Source organism: Misgurnus anguillicaudatus, chromosome 18 (genome assembly GCF_027580225.2).
Source record: "Misgurnus anguillicaudatus chromosome 18, ASM2758022v2, whole genome shotgun sequence".
Lineage (NCBI taxonomy): Eukaryota > Metazoa > Chordata > Actinopteri > Cypriniformes > Cobitidae > Misgurnus > Misgurnus anguillicaudatus.
In genome coordinates this window covers 18,598,474-18,617,264 of record NC_073354.2, presented here as the reverse complement: position 1 = coordinate 18,617,264, position 18,791 = coordinate 18,598,474, and the positions used below count along the sequence as shown (strand labels likewise).

The following is an 18,791-nucleotide window of genomic DNA, read 5'->3' as shown; positions in this document are numbered from 1 at the left end:
CATCTGTTTGCCAAACAATGACGGGGACATACTGTACGTAAACAGGGTTCTCACGGGTCCTTGAAAGTTTGTGAATCTGGGGGAAAATTCAAGGCCCTTGGAAGTTTTGAAAATATACATACATACATACAGGTCATTGAAAGTGCTTGAATCTCTTTTATGCAAGAAGTTTTCTGGAAAAAATCCATATTATTCCCTGTGTAGTGTAAATTTCTAGCCTTTTAAGCACATGTGCTAAACTGTTCGCTTTAAATGCTTATATCTTCTGTATGTGAATGTTGATTTATACCAAAATGCTTTTTTGCATAGTTGTGTTTGACACATGAAAATGTCTCGTGTTACGTATGTAACTGTTGTTCCCTGAGAAGGGAACGAGGCGCTGCATCTCCCTTGCCATACATCCTGCGTCCCTGTAACGTCGTCTTTGGCAATATTTCAGATAGCAATATACTTCCTGGCTCCCGGGTCACCCTGTCTTTGTCGTTAAGCCTCACCATTGGTTGAATTTGATATACACATCCAGACACACTTTCCCCTCGAAGCGTCCCCAAAGTGTCACCGCAGTGACGCAGTGCGAGTTCCCTCGAAAGGGAACTGTTATAATGTATCTTAAAAGGTAACACGATGTAACCTTGCTCTCACTTGCAATGTGTCCCCACATTTAGTCCTTGAATTTAAGGGTATTGGACCTGGAAAGTCCTTGAAAGGTCCTTGAAATCAAAATTAACTAAGTTGTGGGAACCCTGTTAAAAAACATCATTAACTGTACAATTATTCCTTAAGCTACTGAATTTAGCAAAGCCTGGATCAGTGGGACAGTCATCAGTTTATGGCAAACACGACAACACCGGAGATTACCTAGCCAGCAAAATAAAAATAAACTATTAGCATAGACTTCCTGTGCCACTTCCTGTTTAAGATGGTATAGCATAGTGTGCCAATGTTACATTATTGCTTGTTGCTACAGATGATTGAAATACAGTCCTGTTATCGCACCAAAGTGTACAGTTGCATGCAGACTTCTCATTAAGTTGAACGGTATCCGATGAAAGCAGAGAGTTTGAAAGGAGACCCACCTCCATTTTAGGAATTAAAATAATATTTAGAAGTAATATTTAGTATAATATTTTTTTACAGTGTTACAGTTTAGGAACAGTTCACCCAAATATGAAAATGTTTCATAGTTCACTCACATGGACCTAAACACTAATAAATATTTAATAAAATGCAGTCATGTTATCTTTTTATATGGGAGCCAACATGGCAAAGCTCCAAAAAGCACATACGTGCATTTACCATGCCGATCTGTATGTTGCCATGGATACGCAACATGGATCATTTTTTATTCATGTATTGTTTTACTACAGAAGACATAAATTAACCCAGTGGAGACATTTGGATGACTTTATTGATAAATGGATGTGCTTTATGTGACTTTGCTTTAGACAGTTTCATCGGACGCACGCTTGATACGCGTTAGCTAATATTTGAACTAAGATAATCTACTAATCTTATATTGCTTGTTATCAGTTGTTGTTATTGATTATTTGCAGAGTTTTACGGAAGTTACGTGTGTTCCACGAAAGTCGTTTGTTTGTGTTGTTACTGCTGAAACTGTCTATATAAGAAGATATCGCAGTGACATTTTAATGCAAAATTATTTATTTGTGTTTAACAAAAGTCATATACATCTGTGATGGCATGAGGGTGAGCAAAACTGAGAAAGTGCCATATCTGGGTGAACTACAACTTTAAGAAGCCAGTTATTTCCCTAAGAGAGTGTTTCATTCGAGACTTGAAGTATATAACATTCCTCTTGGATTTCTTTATCTATTCCTGATGATGTCTGTGGTGGGAATTCACATCCCTGTTTAATAAAGAAGAGAGCAGGTTTGCCAGCCATGTGTGTATCTGCAGAGTCAGACAGCGTTACGTAAGGTAGACTGACAGGATGCCACACAGACAGACGGATAGATGTTTTATTTTATTCTCCATTCTTTATGGCAGACTAAATCTCTTTCCAGTGTGGCTCACCATGTTCTTCTCTTGTACATAGTAATCATCCCTAGAATAGTTATAGGTTAGATAATATGACTACAGTATGAATCTAAATGACACATTTATTAACCTAAACACGAAAATACTCTGGAAAAGTTTGTTAAAAGGCAGGTGGATATATTTGGCCTGGAATATAATGAAAGATCATACAAAAACCTCTAAAGAAACACTTGCCGATCAGGTTTTTATACTTTTTTCTTTTACACGCTTACTCTGGTTTATTTATGCTTTTTCATCTCTTCAGTCTGAGCCATTACAAATCCATTGAAGGATTAAAGTGGCTATAAATAGTCGCTTACGCAGAGCGGGACTTAGCGCGTTGCCTGCTTCATAAACAAACAAGCGTAGATCTGCTCCGCTGGTCTAGGTGGGGGCCGTCTGCTCGGGGCTAGAGGGAGTCGTTTGTGGCCTGTGGGAGGCTGACCTCGGTCAGGCACTGGCGGATACATGAGCCTCGCTCGCAGCCTCAGGGATGCACGCAGACGTGCAGATCTGCGCTGAAGGCTGGTGTCCAGCGTGTGGGAGTAGTGACACCACAGACGGGCCAAAACGTGTAATGATGCTAATTAAACCGCATCCGTGGCTTGTGGCACGCATTGTCCCTTTTAAAACTGATCCGGGATCAGATCAGACATGACTGGTCGGACTGGGCAGCCTCAGATGTTTCAGTTCAAGCTTGTGAACTGCTGTGTCGCCTGTCTACAAATAGAAACTACTCCATGAGCATTTTCACAACAAGGCAAAGCTAGGAAGAGCTGTTACTATAATGAGGACAGACAAGTGTGTGCATTTGGGGCATTGAACTTACTGAAGTAAAAGACAGAGTAAGTAGAAGAAGTACTGCAGAAACTGTCTGTCTGTCTGTCTGTCTGTCTGTATTCAGTGCTTTATCTTTCTATTATTCCTTCCTTTCCTCCTCCCTGCCTTCCTTTGTAATTTCTTCCTTTCTTCCTTTTTCTTTAGTTCCTTTCTCCCTTCCTTCCATCTTTCCTTGTTTCCTTTCTCCATCCTTTATTCCTTTGTTTTTACTTTATTTCCTTCTTTGTTTTTTGTCCCTTCCCTATTTCCTTCCTTTGTTTTTCCTTCCTCCCTTCCTTCGTTCCTTCCTTCCTTCTTTCTTTCCTTTGTCTTTTCTTCCTTCCATCCTTCCTTCCTTTATTTGTTCGTCCCTTCCTTACTTCCTTCCTTCTTTCTTTCTTTCCTTCCATCCTTTCTTCTTTCCATCCTTCCTTCTTTCTTTCCTTCCTTTGTCTTTCCTTCTTTCTTTCTTTCCTTCCTTTCTTACTTAATCTATCCATCTTTCCTTTGTCTTTTTTCCTTTCTTCCTTCCTCCCTTCGTTCGTTCATTCCTTCCTTCTTTCCCTCCTTACTACTTTCTTTTTTTTCCTTAATCTGTTCTTCCTTCCATCCTTTCTTCTTGCTATCATTCATTCCTTTCTTCGTTCCTTCCTTACTTAATTACTTCTTTCTTTCCTTTGTCTTTTCTTCCTTCCATCCTTCCTTTCTATCCTTCATTCCTTTCTTCGTTCCTTCCTTCCTTACTTCTTTCTTTCCTTTGTCTTTCCTTCCTTCCTTTGTTTTTCCTTCCTTCCATCCTTCCTTCTTTCCTTTTTTCCCTTTGTCTGTCCTTCTTTCCTTCCTACTTTTCTTCCTTCCTTTGTTTTTCGTTCCTTTCTTCTTTCCTTCCTTACTTCCTTCTATCTTTCCGTTGTCTTTTCTTCCCTCCATCCTTCCTTCTTTCTATCTTTCATTTCTTTCTTCGTTCCTTCCTTCCTCACTTACTTCTTACTTTCATTTGTCTTTTCTTCCTTCCTTCCTTCCTTCCTTCCTTTATTTTCCTTCCTTTCTCTCTTCCTTCAATCCTTCCCTCTTTCCTTTTTTCTTTTTGTCTGTCCTTCTTTTCTTCCTACTTTTCTTCCTTCCTTTGTTTTTCGTTCCTTTCTTCTTTCCTTCCTTACTTCCTTCTATCTTTCCTTTGTCTTTTCTTCCTTCCTTCCTTCTTTCCTTCCTTCCTTCATTCCTTCCTTTCTTTCTTTTGTCTGTCCTTCCTTCTTTCCCTCTTTTGTTTTGTCTTCCATTTCTTCCTTTCTTTCTTCCTTTCTTCTTTCTTTTGTCTTTCTTTCCTTCCATCTTCACATCCTTTCTTTTTCCTTTTTTCCTTTGTCTGTCATTCTTTCCTTCCTCCCTTCCTTCGTCCATCCAGCTTTACTTTGTCTTTCCTTCTTCCCTTCCTTCCTTCCTTCTTTTGCCTTTCCTTCCTTCTTTCCTTCCTTTCTTCTACCTTTCTTCCTTCCTTTGTCTTTCTTTCCTTCCTTCCTCCCTCTCTTTCTTCCTTTGTCTTTCCTTCCTCCCTCTCTTTCTTCCTTTGTCTTTCCTTTCTTTCTTTCTTTCTTTCTTTCTTTCTTTCTTTCTTTCTTTCCTTTCTTTCCTTTCTTTCTTTCTTCATCCATCCATCCATCCATCTTTCCTTTGTCTTTCGTTCGTTCGTTCGTTCCTTCCTCCCTTCTTTCATTTGTTCCTTCTTTCCCTCCTTACTCCCTTTTTCCTTTCTTTGTCTTTTCTTCCTTCCTTCCATCCTTCCTTCTTTCTATCCTTCATTCCTTTCTTCGTTCCTTCCTTCCTTCCTTATTTCTTTCTTTCCTTGGTCTTTTCTTCCTTCCTTCCTACTTGTCTTCATTCATTCCCTTCCGTCCTTTACTTCTGTCTTTCATTCCTTTCCTTTTCTTCCATCCACTTTCTTTTCTTCCTTCCTTCTTTCTGTCCATTCTTTCTTTGTTTCTTTTTCTGTGATTATTCACTTCTCAGTGCTTGTAACAGCACATCATGACAATGATTAAAGAACGGGAGACCTTTTTTCTGTAATTAATTGTCTCCTTTCGCTTTATTCCCTCATTACAAGAAAGAAGAAATGAAATTCAATCTGTAATTCTTTAGTTGACCCCAGTAATTCTTTCAACGAGCTCCATAAAACATCTCAAGAGTTTCTAATTAAACAGCTTCTCGAAAGCGTATTTTTTGAAAATGAGGGTTTTTACCTGCTCTCACTGTAGTATTGAGTCATTACATTTGACTATAACAGATTGAGTTTAATAAACTCACTACTCAACCTGGCACTGAATGACTAACCTGATCAATCCTCACGCCCTCTGAATCATTCTATATGACTTTAGTTTTATTGTGTGGAAATCTGTCTATTCACAGGTAATATTGTAAGTGATTTATGAATAATTTCTTCTCTTTCTTATAAATTTATCTCTTTCTTATAAGTCATTAGTCATCTTTTCACAGTTGTTGAAGGTAACTTGTCAGTTTTGACCATTAGGTGTTCTTTACCTGAGATGCAAATTTTGATCAGGTCCCTTTTTTAAAGGGCCCATGGGACCCTTTTGCATGTGTTTGTGTGAACATATCCACAACTTCTGCAATGTATCAGTGTGATTGAATAAAAAATCTGAATTGTTCTGCATAGCTACAGTCTATGTTAAGATTCAGCATTTTCTCAAGATTAAATCAATATTCTGCAAGATTGTATTGATCTGCCAGTGCATTTACATCTACTAGTGATATTGTACAGCATAATTACAACAGATGTTGTATCTTTATCGATATAAAACAGGCCTGGGTGAGCGAGTGTGTGTGTGTGTGTGTGTGTGTGTGTGTGTGTGTGTGTGTGTGTGTGTGTGTGTGTGTGTGTGTGTGTGTGTTCTCTTCTATTTTTGAAGTCTCTTACGAAGATACTATGAAGCTGACACAACCCATATCTTAAGCAAATACATTTTGTATCTGATATCTGAGTTTTGTGAAAGCTTCATACTGTAAAAACAGATGATGGTTAATATTTAAATAAGTCAGCGTCAAATATCCAACATCCCAAATGTCAGATGTTGATAAAGGGAGTCAAGTCACCAGCACAAAGCAATAAGTGGGCTGAAACCTCCCACAAACTGACATCAGTTATACACTTTACAGGTTCAGAATAATCTGAATATTTCCACTGTCTGTCTGTGTGTATGTGTGTGAGCGAAAGAGAAATATTTGTCCTCTCGTTCTGAGTCAGCTTTAAATGTGTTTAACCCCAAACCCACAGATAGTCTCAGTTGCGCACACTTGGGATCATAGCCTTTAAAACTATGATTTATCTGAAGGAAGATATATGCACTTGCATGCAGATTCTTCAGGGCCGCTTCGAGGGGAAAAATAGGTTATGACATCATGGCTTACGGCTTTAAAGTGACTTAAAACAATCTGTCCATAATAATGTCTCATAATACTGTTGCTGGCTGATGTTGTCTGAATGGAACACACATTGGAACAATGGAACACACTAAAGGAACAGTTTACCCAAAATTTGTTATTATACCATCAATTGGTCATACTATGTTGTTCCAAAATTTTATAAATATATTATTCCATTATTGCACAAAAATATAAAAGTGAATGGTGACCATATACATTAAAAAGAATGCTACTTTAAATTTTAAAGTAATTTTTTTCAACTTACTATTTTAAATTTTGTCCACTGGTAAGCTGTAGTTCATAAATAAAAATAAGTTGATATTGCTTAAAATTTAATTTAAAATGTATGAAAAATGTAAAATATCCAGTTTGTCTTCCGTGCACTTGGAGGACTTTGCTAAAAAATCGACATGATGTTTAGTAAATTCTGCCAATAAACCAGTATTTCTGAATGGCTGATTTGATGTGAATGTTTTTGATGAACATAATACATTTGACAGAGGTGCGTTTAGCGGCTTTTTTCACCTGAATAACATCAGGGTGAGTAAATGATAACATAATAATATTAATGGGTCCACTTTCCCTTTAAGGTTATGCCAAAGTAATCTTCTCTATCATTTTTTCTGCCATTATTCTTTAATTTTCTATTTTGCTATATTTGTCTCTTTATGTAGCTGAGACCCATGAATGGTGAAACAGTGGTGTTGTTTGGAAACTTGCATGCTTTAGGTGTGTGCACTTGGGAACATACACCTATATGTGCTTATATTAGCTCTTAGTATTTTGTCACCATGGCTGCCGGCAAGCTATCTGACCCACAGGGAGACCATTCTCTATTTCTGTAAGCTTTTTGAAGCACACTATACACAAGCAGTAGTGCATTTTATCCAAGGGTTAACAGTGTGCAGATGTATTTAGAGCACTATACTATATTGGTACTGTATTAGAAAACCTCACACAAAGCCATAATTCCCTTTTGAATGAATAGAGCTTTGAATAAATGCATTACTTCTCAAGGACAATTTTGCAGAACGGGAAGTAGCTACTACATCAATGAAATGGTCATTGTAGTGACTCCAATATAAACGTGGACACCATATTTGATATTAGCCATTGCATCAAGAAAGAGGAAGAAATATCTGTTTCTGTGTGCATTTGATAAAAGCAAGCATGTGTAAAGATAGAAATTTCTTTATATCTCAGATATTTCTCCTAAACACAAGTGAACAGTAAATGAGATTAAATGGAAAACCACTGGAGACTTCCCATATACAATAGGATCTTAAGGATCTCAATTTTGACTATTTAAATGTCTTAACCCTTGTGCATTGTTCCAAAAATGGCCACTAAATTAAACTGCTGTAAAAATGAATCAGATGAATATTTTTTTCAATTTTTTGCATAAATCTGTTAATCAACCTCATTACTGATCAAAACTACTAAAGGTTTACAAAAATTTCATGATTTTAACTCTTTAATTGCCAAGTTCATAAGTGATGTCACTGAATTGAGGGAAAAAACACACAAAATTACTGATTTTCAATATAAAAAGTGCTTGTGGACTGGACTTTTTTCACCTTTTTCACAGTCTTGGGCATTCCAAAGATTGTTAAAAACATTGGCTTTGATGCACTTTTAGTTTTTGTGCAGCATCAGATTTTATTTTTTTCTCTCTCATTTATGGTTTGTGGCCATATTTGCCCCATTCACTTCCATTATAAAAAATGTTTTGATTGCAAAGCCATGACAACTTATTATCCAAAATAAACCAGAATTTAAGCTGTTTTTTGCACAGGCATACTAAAGGGTTAATGGTGCCACATGGTGATCAACAGTAAAAATGAGTATGTTTACATGCACAGAATAAGTGGATAACTATTATAAATCTGCTTATTATAAAAAACTTTTTCATTCGTTTACATGCAAATCAATAAACATGATGGGACTTGGTGATAGCCGATCAAAAAAACCGACGGCATATCTGTCTTAAGCTATATTGTTTTATCTCTTCGTGTCTCCAGAACCTGTAAATATAACATCAGTTTTTATTTTCGCAGTTTCTCTGCCAACTGCTTTAGTAGAGCAGAGACTTTTATGCGTTACTTAGTGCTTACTTCCGGGTCTGACGTTTATCTTTCACACGCGGAGACATGCGCGCATGGACAAAACCGTGAGAAAGCCGGTTAAGGTGCTTACATGCCACGCAAAATCGGGGTAATGAGCAAAAAACTACCTGTGCCGATTGGTTTTTGCTTATGCTGTTTATGGGCTTTCACTGATTAAAGAAAACCGTTTTCTGTGTATATATGTGACCCCACGTGTTATCAGTTTATTAAGCATAATAGGTGTAAGACTGTGCATGTAAGCGCACTCAATGACAAATTTTACCTCTTTGCAAATAGAAAAACCACAAAGAATCAAAAATGCATGATAATAAGGTGTCATGGCTCTGCAATCAAAAAATTTTGTTATAATGGAAGTCAATGGGGCAAAAACAGCCACAAACACCTAATTAGGGAGAAAAAATAAAATCTGATGCTGCACAAAGACTAAAAATGCATCAAAGCCATTGTTTTTACTAATCTTTGGCATGGCCAAGACTGTGAAAAAGGTCAAAGAAAATCCAGTCCACAATCACTTTTTATAATGAAAATTGGTCATTTTGTGTTTGTGTTTTTCCCCAAATCAGTGACATCACTTATAAACTTGGCAATTAAAGAGTTAAAATCATGGAATTTTTGTAAACATTTGGTATTTTTGATCAGTACTGAGGTTGATTAACAGATTTATGCAAAAATACATTTTTACAGCAGTTTAATTTAGTGGCCATTTTTGGCCACAAACAACACGAAAGGGTAGTAAATTTACCCACAGTATATTGTTGAGTTTTTGAAAAATTTCAAAGCATTTTCTTAAAACATGTGTGAATATAAGATTTGTCACCAAAAATCATTCCATTTGCTGAAACACAGAGAAAGTTGTGGCCAAATTAAGACAAAAAAAAACAAAAATGGCCCCAACAACACATAAAGGTTAAAAGAAATCTGTGTGTCAATCAAACATGCAAAGAAACCTGCATTTTACATTGATTTATACGTGTCCAACACTGTGCTCTTATCGCATACCAACAGCTCACTTTGTCTCAAATTGTTTTATTACGGAAATTCTTACAGAATTTGACAATTGATACCTAACTGAGAACTTCAATAAAGTCTCCTTTAAGCATCGTCTCAGCAAAAACATTTTCTCTGGCTTATTAAGGACAAATTAATATACAGATAACACACAGTCTGCAGCACATGCATGTTGTGAAAGTGCGGATGTGGGTGGCCATAAGTGTCAGTTCTTTCCTACGGGGAGATTTTCCATCAAACTACATTTCCTCTGTTGGGTTGAGGTTTGTTTTGTACAAAATAAAATCCTGGCAATTGTTTTAATGTGCATTCCATTAAAATAGATCTTCGGATCTTACTAATCTGGGTTTATTGATTCAGCAGTGGTTGTGTCGATTGTGTGTGAGTGTGCGTGTGTGCAATGCATGCATAGTTGGAGGATAAAGTATGTAAATTGGTCATGAAGTTTAATCCAATAAGGAAGCAACATATAATGACACATTTCTTTATTGAGCACACTGTGTAAACATTGCAGTGCATAATGCCAACATAAACCAAAACTGTATTGAGCAGAAACCTCTACTGGCCTTATATTATTGAAGAAAACTGAACTGTGTGTATGATTTCGTGTACGTGCGCATGTCTTAAAACTCGAAAGAATTAGCTTGAGGTGCTCGTGGATTACTGTTGCAGGATGTTTTGGTTCTCTTTGTGTTTTAAACACACGTATGCCATTTTTTTTCTCTGCTTAAAGAATGTGATCCCAAAATGTGTGTCTGTACTTAGACACGGCTTTATATGGGCACATGGAACGTCCACTTGGGAAAGCAACAATGTTTTCTATATAATGCCTGTGTTCGGCACATACACAATTTGGCATGAAACGAGAGCGATTCAATAACCTCCAGGAATCTGTGTTTCTGTATCAGACTGATGCTAGATGCACCAAGACCATAGGTTTAATTTTAGGGTACCACACAGACATTAAAGCACCTGTTAAATACACCACAAACTGACTTAACAGCACTCACACATTGGCATTTTATGAGAAAGATGGTAAACTTGCCATCAAAGTTGACAATTTGTTACAATACAGTGCACATTAGTTGATGAAAAGCATATGATGAATACATGGAATGCATGTGGAGTTATATATGGATGAGTCACGGGAAGTGAATATGAGCTGTGTTGTTTTAGATCCGTTCGTTGACTTTTAATAGATCTGCTGCTGTCAGATTTGTGGTCAGTTTTTGTGCACTTTTTGTTAATTAAAAATTAACACATGCACAATGTGTCATTTTTTATATGATGAGACTTTCCGGTGTTATGGAAGTTGCTATCTTTAATATTTAATTTGGTCAGTGTCACTATGGTTGCAGGTGTTATTCGTGGATAACACAAGAATAGAAAAAGGGTTTGACTTTAGTTATTCCTTGATACATGGAGATGTCAGCTGCTCCTCTAAGAGCACAACCATTCGACAGTCACACCTGTTCCAGTTAGTAAATATGGTTGTCAATCCTAAAGAATACTTTATTAGTTGCATATCACAGGGTTACTATTACTCATCATCAGTTTATGTTTGTGAGATGAAGTCAAAATGAGTTAAATGAAAGTTTTTGTGATGGATAGCATGTAGTAAACATTGAAAAGTATCTTAGTATAAAAACCATTGTGTCTGTGAGAGTACCTCACCAGTAAACTTGTGTGTAAGGTCTGTGTGTTTGCCGGTCCAGCCCTGTCTGTTACCATATAAGACTTGTTCATGACTCATGCTGCTGTGTGACCTGCAATGTGGGAAGTCATGATTCATGCAAGCTACATTTATTCATCCTCAGCTCAAAATACTCTGGCATGTTTGACCCCCTCCTTCTCATGCACACACACACAAGTAATCAGTTGTTCAGATGCCAGCACACTTGTGTCATTGTGCTCTGCAGTGGTAGAAAGATCAAGTTAGGTTGCATAAACTAAAAACAACATGAACGTCAGTAGTTTGACTGGAATGTTTTTATTTCTCATTGGAATTATCCCGTCATCCCTCGCACCGACACGGTTCTGCTGTGACATCATTCAGAGGTAACACGGTTTCCATCAATACACGTGTTTGCTGTTGTGAAGGGATATATGACAGGAGTAGCTGTCTGATATTATTAGTATGTGTATTTTTATTGATTTATTTATGTTTTCTATTTGAATTTGGAATTTAAAGAATTTTTCATGTTGACATTTGAAATGGAATTTGGTGTTTCTCGTACTTGATGTTTTATTTTAAAGGAATAGTTCACATAAAAACAGAAACTTTGTCATTTTTTACCCTTCATGTCATCTTTCTTTGTTCTTCAGAACCCAAACGCAGATTTTTTTTAAGTGTTGTTTGGGGTTTTCTTGTTACTATGGGAGTGGATGGTGACTCGCTTTGTGAACCCTATAAAGCTTCAAAAGAACCCAAAAGTTTTAAATAAATATCTCTATTTGACTCATGTCATATATTTTAAGTGTCCTGAAGACATTTACCTTACTTTCTTGTTGTGTATATCGCTGTTGTTACACATTTATTTACAAGTAAACATCCTATAACATCCTTAACAACAGTCACACAGCACTGAAAGAGAGGCACAGGTCAAGACTTTCTTCAAATAATGGACTGTATTTTTTATCAAATGCTTTTGTGCTGTATGCCTTAAAGACATTTAAAATATACAGTACGAGTCATTTGAAGTTATTTGTTTAAAGGAATAGTCTACTCATTTTCAATATTAAAATATGTTATTACCTTAACTAAGAATTGTTGATACATCCCTCTATCATCTGTGTGCATGCACGTAAGCGCTGGAGCGCGCTGCGACGCTTCGATAGCATTTAGCTTAGCCTCATTCATTCAATGGTACCATTTAGAGATAAAGTTAGAAGTGACCAAACACATCAACGTTTTTCCTATTTAAGACGAGTAGTTATACAAGCAAGTTTGGTAGTACAAAATAAAATGTAGCGCTTTTCTAAGCGGATTTAAAAGAGGAACTATATTTTATGGCGTAATAGCACTTTTGGGAGTACTTCGACTCGCCTGAAAAGTCCGCTCCCTTCTCACTCTCATAATGGGAGAGGGAGGGTGTTACTGCGCCGAGTGGAAGTACTCCCAAAAGTGCTATTACGCCATAAAATGTAGCTCCTTTTTTTAAATCCGCTTAGACAAGCGCTATGTTTTATTTTGTACCACCAAACTTGCTCGTATAACTACTCGTCTTAAATAGGAAAAACGTTGATGTGTTTGGTCACTTCTAACTTTATCTCTAAATGGTACCATTGAATGAATGGGGCTAAGCTAAATGCTATCGAAGCGTCGCAGCGCGTTCCAGCGCTTACGTGCATGCACACAGATGATAGAGGTATGTATCAACAATTCTTAGTTAAGGTAATAACATATTTTAATATTGAAAATGAGTAGACTATTCCTTTAAAGGTGCAGTGTGTAAATTTTAGCTGCATCTAGTGGTGAGGTTGCGAATTGCAACCAACGGCGTAGTCCACTGCTTACCCCTGGCTTTTGAAACACACAGAGAAGCTACGCTAGCTACCACCGGACAAACATGTCATTGTCGGAGACAACTTAGTTAAAAAAATTGTCCGTTTAGAGCTTCTGTGGAAAAATGGGGGCACAAAATGGCGACTTCCATGTGGGGGGACCCTCAGTGTATGAAGATAAAAAGGTCTCGTTCTAAGTTGGTGAACACATAACGGTTCATTGTGAGGGGTCTTTGTGCACCCCTGATAATATGGTTTTGTGTATGATTTTGCATTTCTGTCAAGAGATCCTTCTAAAAATTACACACTGCACCTTTAAGCTTGAAGAGGCGGTCGGTCACCATCCACTCCCATAGTAACCAGAAAACCCAAAACAGTATTTTTTTTAATCAGCATTTGAGTTCTGAAGAACATAAAAGACATTAGGGGATCAAATGACAAGTTTAAGTTTTTGGGGGGGTGAACTATCCCTTTATATATAATATAATGTAAAAAATTTGACTTTGAGGAGACATTCACAAAAAAGGTTTGAGTAATACCGATATGTTTATTTTAGATGTACTCTTACCCATGAATATCTGCTATATAGTCTTAAGTAAGGAATAATTGACGACGGGCCATTGAATTATAAGAAAAAAATGCACACCCAATTACCGTAGGTGTGCATTATTTTCAAACAATTCAAAGAACCGGAGTCAATCTTTCCCCTTATACCAAGGTTACCACAAACATCGCTCTGGTGCCTATTTTTAAGACAATTGACAAGTTAGGTGTGCGGTTATTGAAAAATAATGCATACCCATGGAACATTTCTCAACCAATCAGAATACAGCATTCAACAGACCCATTGTATAATCTAATTTAACCAGCATGTGATCTTGACATGGCATATATTTTCTGTTTTTGCCATAATGAGTTTATATAAAACAAGTCTCATTCAATTATAACCAATAATAAGATCAGAACATGGCAGAATTTGACCTCAGTGTCTATTGATGCAATTGTTTTCTATTACACCTAAGATAAACATTGTAAATCCAAAGCATAGGTCAGGGCGAACATTGTGTTTTTTAATAGTTTTTCCTATAGGTGGCTAATCTGATGTGTGTTCAGTATTGATTAATGCAAGAGGATTTCAGCCTGTGCCCACCCATTAGTTATAGACAATACTTGAATATACCAGTCCTGTTTTCACCTGGCATCTATCTTGGTTGATCTGATCGCTAGTTGTCAGGTGAGATACATCAATGCATCTCTCATCATGACTACATTAAACAGCATTGTTTCTCCATATGTGCTTTGACTTAACCAATCACACTTACATACATCGAGTCAACCAGGAAGGTGATAATAAGGTCACAGGGTCAGTGTTATTGCCTATGAGTGATGTTGCATTGTTGTCTTTGTTCTGTTGTCTTGCACAACACGTCTGCAACAAGCAGATCCTCGGTCGCTGGTGGCCGTCGGAGATTGATGATGATGGGATTTCGGCTTCTGCCTACCCGAGCCGTACGATAACTCAAGTAAAGCCGTGCCCCCTATACATTTTCCATTATGATCAAGTCACACTCAGCTGGCAGAGCCTGTCGTGAATAATTAACAACCTCTCGGCGTACTCCAGGAAAGTCAGAGAGAAAGGGATGATGCAAAGCTTTTTCGCTCCCTTGGGGCGCAGCACAGGCAGACGATACTATTGATTTCTGCCTGGGCAAGAGGCACTTGGATCCATTTAGAGATTGAGCCGGGCTTAATGAACACAGACACGGCTTCATGCCTCTACCTTGAACTTACCACACGCGCTGTCAAATCTTCACATTTCAAGTGTATGCAATCAAGTTTTGATTCGAGGAATTATAATCCAATTCCAGAAACTGATTTGGTGCAACTTTTTGTTGTTGTGCAAGTCTTAAGCAAAGGTTAGCCAAATTAAAATATGTACCTGTATGTTCTGAAAGTTGATATTATTATTATATAATTATATCTTGTATATATATCATAATCTGCATTGATGTCATAAAAAGGATCTCCGTGTCTCATATACGTAAATGATCCTTATTACGTCTTGTGTGGTTGTCAGCTGTATAACCGTGCAGTCAGGTTGACTTTAATCTGATAAGTAAAGTATGACTAAAGCGAGCTCAGATAACACTTACTGTAGTTGTGTATTCAGCACAAAAGAGCTTAGTCAGGAGGATGTCGGTCAAGCTTTCTTGAGGCATTATGGGATGCATCGGACCCATTTTTGCAATGGATGAGAGACTGTAATTGACTTCCTCACCAAGCATGTTATCTCTATGGTTTGAACCAGCAAGATGGTATCTTAGGGTCATCAAAATTGAGCTTGCAAGTGTTCTCAGATTAATGATGAAGAATAGCCAAATGTATTTCTGTTGAGCCAGTGTGTACTAACCCATACTTCGTTTAAAGTTAAGTGCATTTTCCTCTGCATTTTTTAATGTATTTAGCTGAAGAACTATACTTGCATCATTACTTGTATTCCCTGTGAATTGAACTCATGACCTTGGTGTTGCTATCACTATGTGGTACCCATTCAGCTGTGAAAGAACCTAAGGTTGGCAACACTGTTATGCTATCAAGATAATCTTGTGCTTGCGCAAACAGAGGTCACCACCAGTGTCTTATCTGCATGCGGCTAAACTGGAAAGCCCCAACTGAAAAATGAAGAAAATCCCTTCTTCCAAACTTTTCACGCCAGTCTTAAACACCGTGTTTGTCTCCTTTCTCTTCATCTCTTCTAACTCAAAATTTGTCTCTATCAGAATCTGTCATGTAAATCACAGACCGTCCGGTTAGTAATACCGAAACAAGGGTGTCGTCTGGAGCGGAAGGAGAAGACGCGATTCGATTTCTTACACTTTCACCAAACATCGTTTCTCTTGTCACTGTTTGGGGGGGGGGTGCTTGTGCCTTTGACCTAAATCAACACACTGGTTTCAAGTTAAACCACTGTGACCTTAATAGACCTTCAAAACTCAAAGTTCGTTTAGCACGCGAACAAACTCATTCACCTCTGATCGCAGGATGTACCCTTTAAAGGGGACATATCATGAAAATCTGACTTTTTCATATTTAAGTGCTATAATTGGGTCCCCAGTCCTTCTATTAACCTAGATGTGAAAAAGATCAGCCAAATAAACAACTCTTTGCAAGCATGTGAAAAATTGGTAATTAGGCTCCCTTTGTGATGTCAAAAGGGGATCTTATTATAATAATACAGCCTCTTAATTTGCACTATCCAACTCCGACTCTGTAAGAGAGAGACCGAGAAAATAATTGACAGCACAATTGAGTTTCAATTTCAACAAACCACCATTATGGGATTAGTTTTTCCATTTCATCAGCTCATTTGCATTTAAAAGGACACACCCAAAAGGCAATTTTAACATTATTATAATAAATTTATATGTATAGTATTTTGAGTTAAGTCTTGTGAAATGTCCTCTTTAATGTACTTGATATCGACTTCACTCCGTGATCATTTATAAGTTAGTGTCACCCAGTCATATTTAAAAGGGCTTTAAATGGTTCTCAAGGAGATTTATTGGGGATAATAATCCCCAGTGGTCTCAGACAAGGGCAAGATAGAAGTTAATTGTTCTATTAAAATCATCATTATTAGCTATATAATGATGATGGGAGTAATATGAATGTGTCATGTACCGCACGGTAAAAGAAAGTGAGGGGTAGAAGTGAAGGTATTAGTGTCAGGGTAGATTGTGTAAATTAAATAAGATAGGGTTAAGATAGGCGTGTTCACAACGGGCGTGCTCTTCTTTTTAAATAAGCACCTAGAACTGAAACAATGCTTTAAAAATATGCAGACAATTGCATAAGATGCTTAAAACCAGAATGTCTGACACATGTACAGTTGAATATATATATATATATATATATATATATATATATATATATATATATATATATATATATATATATATATATATATATATATATATATATATATATTAGTATGCAAGAGTGCCTCCTGTGTGGCATCACACTTCAAAACACCTCATGCACCCACACAAAAGTCTGACTTTAGTTTTTGCATAAATTATGAAATTGAACCAAATTTAGTGGGAAAGTGGAAATTTTCTGCTTTTGTCAAGAAAAATACGTTAGTTAGTAATGTCTCTTGACCTTTAAGAAAGAAAAAAAGGTGCATTCCTTTTAACCGCGTGGGAGAAATGATAGACTGATTCTGTTGGCATTTAATAAAGCGTGATTATGAATCATGGATATAAAGTTAGCATTGAGAACTGTAATTACTTTTTATTAAAAACATCACACTAGAAATATATACTGTATAAAACCAGTTTATTCTTAACTACTGTAGTGCTTACTACTCATGTGATTGTCCAGGCCTAATGCTTTGTGCATATGAATCACTCTGACGAAAGATCTGAATAACTGGCAACTCATTTTTAAATGCTTTCATAAGTAAGGGATATCCTTATTATATGCTATATTTATTACTCAGTGCAACTTTCAATGTAATTTTGTCCTGACAAGTGCCCCCCAAAAGCGTTCCACTCTCTACAGAGACTGTCATATGTCATTTTGTACCTTTATGGGTATACAACACATTGAAATGTACATTTTGGGGTACAGTATTATACCCTAAGGATCTATTGTGTGCCTTTAAGGACCAATTCTTTACCAAATGTTAAATCTTAGGGGTTCAATACATTTAAGGTACAGTAATGTACCCAAAAAGGTACAACATTGTATTATGTAAACCTGTAAAGTACCACCTCAGTGACAGAAAACATACAGCTTTTTTTGCAGTATTTTCCAAAGTTTACATTTAATGATTTCATTTTTATTACATCCCAAACAGATTTTCACTTAGTCAGTAGACGTATGATGGGAAAAATTATTAGCCTAATTAAAAAAAACATCTGGTGCATCATGTAAACAGCTCTCCTGATGATGCATTTGTGAATGTGTTTGTTTATAGTGCAGCTCATTTAGTGAATAGCTGGCAACCCTCCAGTCTCACGACTTACTATAATAAAAGAAGATGATTATTATTTTGATGTCTGTGAAAGTGTTTGATACCTAGTAAATAAATAAAAACCACAAATGTTCACCTGGGACAGTTTAGACAGGACCTATTGAGGCAAACTTCCCTTTTTTATTGTTTATTTCAAGTACACCCAATTATTTACTTTCTCTCTACACCTAATACTAGATGAATAGTGTTAATAGTTTGTCATTCCCCTCATTTTATATCCTATTTTAGTTAAAACGTCTACATGCAAATCACCCATAAGAAAGAGTTCTATTTAACATTCTCATAGACATCAATGATATTGAATAGAGAACAATTGAAAAATTTTGTGTAAGAAGACACAGAAATCTCACGTCTCCACTACAGAGTTTAATAAAAGATCACAATAATCACAAGCTGAGCTTAGATTTGCCAAGTGAAATGCAACCAAAGCTCAATACAAAATCAAACATTTCTCATAAGTCTTTATTCAAAACCACATTGTTTTAAATACACTCTATACTCATTTTGTAGCTCTACGCTCGATATATTTTAACAGTCTTCTTTTTATCTATTGCTCAAAAGCTATTTTATTGCTTTTGCAATCACAGTCTTTTACATTTAGTCATGCACAAGCTGCAGGGAGCAGATGCCACAGAGCGGGCAGATGACTGATCTCCTTCAGACAAGCACACTCAGTGCTTGTCGAGGGCCAAAAAGACTTCCCTTTCAATGACTCAAGTACCATTTACCTCTAATACTGTAGTCCAGATTGTTTTGTGAGCAAAAGTCCATCCTAATGATCAAGAATAACAACACTTGTCTGCTCGCAAGCCCATTACATG

At 36.8% G+C, this 18,791-nt stretch overlaps 1 protein-coding gene across 3 annotated transcripts in view; it reads left to right on the top strand.

Annotated features, from left to right (window-relative positions):
- The window catches only part of bach2b (BTB and CNC homology 1, basic leucine zipper transcription factor 2b), a 105,464-nt gene that overhangs the window by 43,564 nt on the left and 43,109 nt on the right, over positions 1 to 18,791 (top strand). Inside the window, exon 1 of one of the 3 annotated variants that reach the window (XM_055185837.2) lies at positions 11,326 to 11,486. The exons of the other annotated variants lie outside the window; for them this stretch is intronic. The gene's annotated coding sequence lies outside the window, so the exon portion shown is untranslated. Of the gene's footprint in view, positions 1 to 11,325; positions 11,487 to 18,791 lie in introns of those variants that run through there. 3 annotated transcript variants of the gene reach the window in all.